Source organism: Capsella rubella, unplaced genomic scaffold (genome assembly GCF_000375325.1).
Source record: "Capsella rubella cultivar Monte Gargano unplaced genomic scaffold, Caprub1_0 scaffold_1, whole genome shotgun sequence".
Classification (NCBI taxonomy): Eukaryota; Viridiplantae; Streptophyta; class Magnoliopsida; order Brassicales; family Brassicaceae; genus Capsella; species Capsella rubella.
The window spans coordinates 13,621,448-13,629,402 of NW_006238923.1; the positions used below are offsets into that span (position 1 = coordinate 13,621,448).

At 39.5% G+C, this 7,955-nt stretch overlaps 1 long non-coding RNA gene across 1 annotated transcript; it reads right to left on the reverse strand.

Moving 5' to 3' along the window:
* Positions 1 to 1,929: 1,929 nt before the first annotated feature.
* Positions 1,930 to 7,861, reverse strand: LOC111828596. The gene is made up of 4 exons (XR_002832413.1): positions 7,121 to 7,861; positions 2,512 to 2,688; positions 2,243 to 2,322; positions 1,930 to 2,086 (listed from the first exon to the last, which is right to left on the reverse strand). It is a non-coding gene; the product is annotated as an uncharacterized LOC111828596 (long non-coding RNA).
* Positions 7,862 to 7,955: the final 94 nt, after the last annotated feature.

Sequence of the window (7,955 nt, forward strand, 5' to 3'; positions counted from 1 at the left end):
AAGCGCAATAGTATATTGAAAACATCAAATAAAAGAAAACACTCTAGGAGCATGTCCAATAATGATTCTTAATGGGTTGCTTACCGCAAAAGTGGGCCAGTATTAAAAGCAAAACTTTAAAAGGGACCAGTAAAGTGAAAATTTTTGTTTCTCTTGGCCACGGAAAAACCGATTAAAACACATCTTTTGGTTATTTGTGATTGGAAAATGAGTAAATACAAATAATTTTTTTGTACCACCGGCTGAACAGCTGCTACCGCCTTCTGCTGAGCCTTAGGACACCTCGCCTTGATGTGTCCCGCCTACTTGCAGTGGAAACAAACACGATTCTCCACCCTTGGCTCGCTCTTCTTCGGACTGCTCGCCAGCTTGTGATCTATGCTCCCGCACCCGAACCATCCCCGACCACCCTGACTGGTCCTGGAAACGTCATCCCACTTCCTCTTTTGTCCCTAAGCAGGCTTGTCGCCCCTACTCGAACCCGACTACGGCTGGGCCTTCTTCAGCTGCATCGACGGATTAGGAATCATCCCGTGACTCCTCAACTAATCCTCAATAACCGCTGCCACCTCAACCTACTCCACCCGCGACGCATAGGTTCGCACCTTTCACTACACCCTCATGTCGTGACTGAGACCCTTCATGACACGACGCACATGTATCTGCTCCGGATCTCCCGCACGACCCGAATACACCAAAAGTCGGCTAAACTCCGAGTCATACTCCCACACCAACCGCTCACCCTGAGTCAACGCCAGAACAGCGACTCCATCTGGTCCAGTGCCTTCGCCGTGAAATACTTGGCATTAAAATATGTCAAGAAATCCCCCCACGCCATCAACCTCTGCTCCCTCTTGGCAGAGCACACTCCTCCACCACAAGTGTGCATCACCAGCCAAGTAGTGAGTCGCTAGGTCCACCTGGTACGCCTCCGGGCACCTCATCGACTGGAAGTACCGTTCCAGTCTCACCTACCGCTCATCCGCTACAGCCGGATCGGAACCTCGGAACAACACAGACATTCCGAACTGCTGCAGCTGCTCCATCATCTGCATGTAGTACGACTGCTCGACAACCGCCCCTACCCCCTGTGGCTGCACAACCCCGACACCAGGATACACATCAGGCCCACCTAGCCCAATAGGCTACACTCCCGCCACTCTGGCGGTCCAACTGGAGCATGCGCCAATAACGCTCCCGTTAACCACTCTAACAGCTGTATCAGCAGATCCGCAATCCGAGTATTCTAACCATGGACCCCACCTGTTGGAACACCCCCAACTAGGTTCCTAGCCACACCAGTACCGTCTCTTGGCAAGTCGGCTCCAACGACACTCACACTAGCATCACCCAAGGATGCCTCTTGATACGACTGAGAATCACTGACATGCTCGGCCGTAGCACTCCCGTCCACACTCGTGTCGCTACCCAAGGCAGCACAACGCCTCCCACCGCGACCTCGCCCACGACCACGACCAGAACCACAACCGACAACTCAACCTCTAACCATCTGCACCACAACAGAAGGCTAAGAACACAAGAGCAAGCAAAAACCACATAACATACAACTTATCGTGGAATCTCATTGAAGGCTCGAGAGAATGATCTAGGTCTCCATACCCACACAATTGTTAAACATATAAAATCAATCAGGCATGCAATTCACATCAACGAAATTTTCAGCCTGTTTTTTTTTAAGGCTTGCAAACCGGATTAACCTTAACCCAGCTAAACCAGCTAAACCAAAATAAACCAATTTAAAACCATCTAAACCGGTCCTAATCAATTTAAACCATTAAATTCCAATTAAACCGATTAACCAACAATTTCCAATGCATCCAAACCACATAACATCAACTAGCGGAAACTAAACCAATAATTCAAATAAAACATTTGCATTAAACCATCAGGCAGTCCATTATCCAAAACAGTCATCATCCACAAATAGAAAAGTACCCTAGCATGTTTCTAACTTCCAGACTAACAACCTAACAATGCAATAACAGAAAAGTTACAATGCAACCAGCGAGCCCCTAGATCATTCTTCTCTCCTCGTTGTTATCCCACAGTCACACCTTTCCTTTACCTGCATCACGAAAAGAGATGCATAAGTATTTCATAAATACTTAGCCAGGCATCATCCCAACTACTGGGCTATACACACAAACAACATGATTCACTAATCAGCAATAACCAAGTAATATCAAAACATTTAACCAAATACCAAAGAAAACTTCCGCACCTATCAACACTCGCAACACAAAACATCTGCATCTATCACTCCAGTCGCTTCTCATCGACAGATCCTCACTCCTTTGCACACTAGGGCCGATTCAAGACACCATAAGACTCGTCAAGATGCACCACAACACATAAACAAAGCATAAAAACAACGTAAATCATGAAAAATCAATGAAATCACCCAAAAACATGAATCAAATGCTTAGATAAGCCTTGGTCTGCACTCATCTTTGAAAAAGACTGAACAGGGACTAAAGAAAACATCCGCACCTATCGACACTCGCGACTATCCTTGCGATACAAAATATTGGTGTCGATCGACAATCATCACTGGTGTCGGTCGACACCAAAACCCTAACAACACTCCAGTAGCTTCTCATCGACGGATCCTCACTTCTTTACACAGTAGGGCCGATTCAAGACACCACAAGACTCGTCAAAATGCACCTTAACACAAAAACAAAGCAATAAAAAATTTTAAATCATGAAACAATCAAGGAAATCACACAAAAACATGAATCAAATGCTTAGATAAGCCTTGGTCTGCACTCACCTTTGAAAAAGGACTGAACAGGGACAAAAAAAACACAACAACATAAAAAAAAACCTTCCTTACACCAAAGCTACGAGATCTCTCCTATCTAGACTAGAATCACCAAGAACAAGCCTCAAACCTCTCTCAAAACTCACAAAAAACTCACTTGAGAACACTTCACACTTCAATGTTCTTTTCTCAAACTTCTAGAAGCGACTGAATGAGAACAAGCACAACCTTTTCTCATTTAAAGCACAACTTCGGGTTAAATCCAAACCAACCCCAATCAAAAATCGCAATTAAACACACCGATCAAACCGAAATTGTTGGTGTCGAGTGACACCCTTCCTTGATGTCGATTGACACCACCCATTTTCGAACACGGGTGTTACACGATGTTGGTATTTGTGATTGGAAGATTAATAGATACAAATATATCTTTTTTTTTCATCGTTTTATTTATTTTGATGTTCGACAATTTCTTTTCCTCTCTGTCGATGGCGAGAGAAATGCGATTTGAGGAGAAACACAAGTAATCAATCGGTTGATCTTGTAAATCAATGCTAATCAATCGTTTCTTCTTTTTTTCGGTTGTATTTTTTCTGCTCATTCAAAGAATCCATGGTAATCTTCTACTCATTCCAACAAAAAAGAAAAAAAATAGCTTTTGAAGGTTTAAACTTTAACACTACTACCTTAGAGTGATATCGAGAAAGTAGGTTAAAGAAATTTTGTTTTTCAAACCAGTGATTTAATTGCAACATATTAGTTTACAAGCACAACTGTATATTGACAAAATCAAATAAAAGAGAACACTCTAATATCATGTTCAGTAGTAGTTCTTAATGGTTGCTTACCGCAAAAGTGAACCATTATTAAAAGCAAAACAACAAAAAAGCCGAATAAAATTCAAATTGTTGCTTCTCTATACTTAGTATTGTTGTTTTACTTGTGGTACAACTTAGTTTTTTGGTACAACGATTTTCTAATTTAGTTTGGGAAGACTTGTTTTTTTTTGGTATGAATATGGCGTAGTTATTATGGTAGAAGTTAATTTGTTACAATTTGTTATGGTACAACTATAGTACAACTACGAACAAAGTTATTAAGGTACAACTGGTTGTTATGGTACAATTGGTTGTTATGGTACAACTACAGCTTAGTTTTTTTGATATAGCTTAGTTATTAAGGTACAACTACGGCTTAGTTTTTTTGATAAAACTACGGCTTAGTTATGATACAACTGATAATTATGGTAAACTACGGCTTAGTCATTAAGGTACAACTGGTTATTATGGTACAACTACGGCTTAGTTTTTTTTATATAGCTTAGTTATTATGGTACAACTGGTTATTATTTTACAACTACTACTTAGTTTTTTCGGTAAAACTACCGTTTAGTTATGATAAAACTGGTAATTATGGTACAACTACGGGTTAATTATTATGGTACAACTGGTTGTTTAGTATAACTTTGGTATAGTTAATTTGGTAAAACTTGTTAATATGGAACAACTATGCTATAGTTAATTTTGGGAAGCCTTTGTTCATGGAGTGACTTTGGCTTAGTTATTATGGTACAACTACATCTTAGTTACTATGGTACAACTTGTTCGTAGTTTTACACAAAAATAAGATAAGATATGAGATACATAGATTCTTAAACCAAACAACCACAAAACAAATCTTTGAGCCGACCTATCTCTTCTTCCTTCTGGGCTACACGGTCTTTTAGATCATAAATTTGTTCATGCATTAAGTTCATTGTTTCACGAACTAAGTTCAACGAATCACTAAGTGAAGCCACCAACGGAGAACCACCGCCACCATATCGAGAAGCATGTATGATAGAATCTTTTCTTCTCAAACTTTGTGGGCCAACCTTACTACCTCTTCACTGACCGCATCATCCCACCACTGAAAACATGTTCTCCACCATCCTACAAAAACATCGTTATGGAATGGCCAGAGTTGTCGCTGGAACCTCTTCTTGAGCATTCTCTGATGAGATCTTTTCGTTAGTGTGTATATCCATCGATCATGTGTATATACAGCAAAACCCTTACCTTCTTTGGTGCGTATATCTAAAGGATCTAGGTTTGGTATCATGAAGCTATTCTGCAAGCTCCTTGTGATATCCATAGACCATTCAACTTCTATTCCGCTCTACGGCTTTCCAGCCAAATCTATCCTTGCTCAACTTAAGAGTGTCGAATACTAGGGAGATTCTCATCAGGTGGTATCAGAGCACGCTCTGAAGTTGAGTACTTTAACCATTTCATGTTTGTTCATCATTGTCTGTTCATCTTTTTTGTCGCCTAGTCATATTGTTTTAATTTTCATAAATTATTGGCTTGTTAGAAAATTGGGAAATAAATTGCATATGAATTTAGGACGAGTCTAGTTTTATAAAAAAATTATTTCCGGAATTTTTCAACATTGTTTGATAATTTATTTGTCCCAATCAATTGATACTGTCGTAAATAGGGTTTCAGGAAAGTTTGGTGTCATTTGAAGGGTTATTTTGTGTTTGTTTTGTCCAATCTTTTTATTTCAAAAAGAACTTGTTACTGGTGACTTGTGTGTTGATTTGTTTCAGGAAAAATGGTTGACACCAAGGAAGAAGAAAGAATCCCCAATCGCAACAACAAACGTTTGCTTAAGAAATTCTCAACACGGATGGAGAAAATAATGAAGAGAGAATTTGAAGCACTTCGGCAAGATCTTAACATGGCATAGAGTTCCTCGGTGCAACAACCCTCCTAGGCTCAATGTCTTCCATAGTTTCATCAACATCCTCCTCTCGAATTAGTTTCGTTATAAGTTCCTCTTCAATCTCAGATAGAGGACCAGCTTTAGCAAGAAGAGAGTCAAGAAGTTTCTTGTTTGTCAATTTATCATTCAACACATGCTCTTGTTGCTTCAAAACAAAGTCTTTTTCCTTAAGCTCCCACAATGTCTGAATCCTTTGCATTCGCTCTACACCAGTTTCCAGATTGGGAATACTAGTGGCTGTCCTTTTGCTTTGTCCCTTAGCAGCCTTCACACCAGGTGGACAAACTTGTGAAGCTTGAGACTCTCCTTGATCTTGTGAAGATTGACACTCTCCTTGGGTGTGTGAATCCGAGTCAACCTTCCTCCTTTTGCTCTTCTCAGTCTCTTTGTTAGACTGTAATGAATACCACTTATGTTCCTTCCTTAAGGCTCTCCATGCATGATCTAAGGTGAACTTCTTCTTCTGATCAGTCTCAAAAATCACATGTGTTAGCTTAACAAGATCATCATCATTCATCCCACTAGCCATATGATTTGTTGATGCTTGATAAGTCCCACAAACTTACAAACTATCTCATTGATCTTTGCCCATGTTTGTTTACAATGGCTTGGTTCTCTCTTAATCCGAGAAGGGACATTTGGACTTGCAGCAAAATATGCTGCAATCCTTTTCCAAAAGACGTCTGCTCTTTGCTCATTGCCTACAATGGTATCTTTTGATGTGTTTAGTCACGCAGATATCAACACCAAATCTTCCTTGGAGGTCCATGTGTTCTTTGTTCTTCCTGTCCGGTTAGCAGTGGGGGTGCCTTCACCTTGAGGAGTAGCTTCAGAACATTGGGAGCTAAAGAGAGGAATCTCAGAATCACCAAGTCTAATACTTGGTGATGCTGACTGATAACTATTGGGTTGACTGCTTAAAAGCTCCATGAAGTTATATGAGTTACCATATGGATTCATTGGAGTGAAGAGAATGAAAAGAGAGCAGCAAGAGAATGAAAAGAGAGAAGCAAGAGAATGAAAAGTGAAAAGGAAGATAATGAAAAGAGAGCAGAAAGAGAATGAAAGTGAAAAGGAAGATAATGAAAAGAGAGCAGCAAGAGAATGAAAGTGAAAGCTTGTGAAAGAGAATCGACTTATATTCCTCTATGTGAATGAAAAGATAATGAAAGTGAATGAGAGTGAAAGAGATTCGGCTTATCAAAATAGAGATAGGTTTAAGATTTAATGTTCACAGTTGTGGTGAAAATTGAATGAAAAGCAAACTAGCATTTCTAATCATCATTTACTATCACACAAGTTGGCAAACAATACATATGTACTATCCACTAAAACGTAAACACATACACTATCAAAGGAGAGAAGAGACGGTTTTCTACCTAGATGCATTAAATGAAAAAGAAAAAGTAAACATCTATTACACATCAAACTGAGTTTCCATCATTTATTAACGAGTTAGCATATAACCAGATTCATTTAAATCCTAGTTCTATAACCAGTTTCATTCAAATCCTAGTTCTATACAAGCATAAACACACAAAGAAATACAGAGATAATAAAAATTCTCACCTATTTTGTCTTCAGCAAATACTCCACTAACATGAGTACTCCTCCTCTGCCTTCTCTCGAATGCCATTTGTAGAATATCAGTTGATCCAGTCCTCTCACCAGACACAATGTATATGTAAAATAGAAGAGAAAAAACGGATCAGTAAACATAAAGAAAGATACATCTCAGACAAACCTATCTAAAATGCCAATACCAACAAAACTAAACAAATTCATGACACAAATTATGATCCAAAAGGGTATTAATCAACCAAACAAAAGATAAAATGCAAATACCAACAATTGGGAATAAAATTCTGTAACAATCATGCCGTACAAACCTTCACACACTCAATGGATGCATCTAATTCACATAATTAAAGACCCTAGCAATGAATAACAATTTTTCCCCAAATCCACAAAACATATTCAACAATCGGGTTTCAATTTGGTAACAATCATGCCTTACTAACATCCCACACACTCATACAACCTTCTAATTACCCTATTTATACACACTAGAAACGAATAACCCGGTTTCCTCAAATCTACAAACCCTAATTTTACAAAATCACAAACCCTAATTTCTAAAAAGCTAAATCACATCAATTAACGGATCAATAAACAAATTCAAACCTTCAACTACCCATTGCTGCTCCCATGACGCCGATTTCGACCACTTGACTTCGCTGTTGACTCGAAACTCGAACATCTCCTCTGGAATCGCATCCCAGTCCGATTAAGAGACTTGAACCGAACACGTCTTTCACTACCTAACTCGAACTCGATGATGATCTAGTGGTGGAGAGACGGCCAGAGCTCTTGCTCGTCGGTGATACTCTGATTCGAGAAGAAA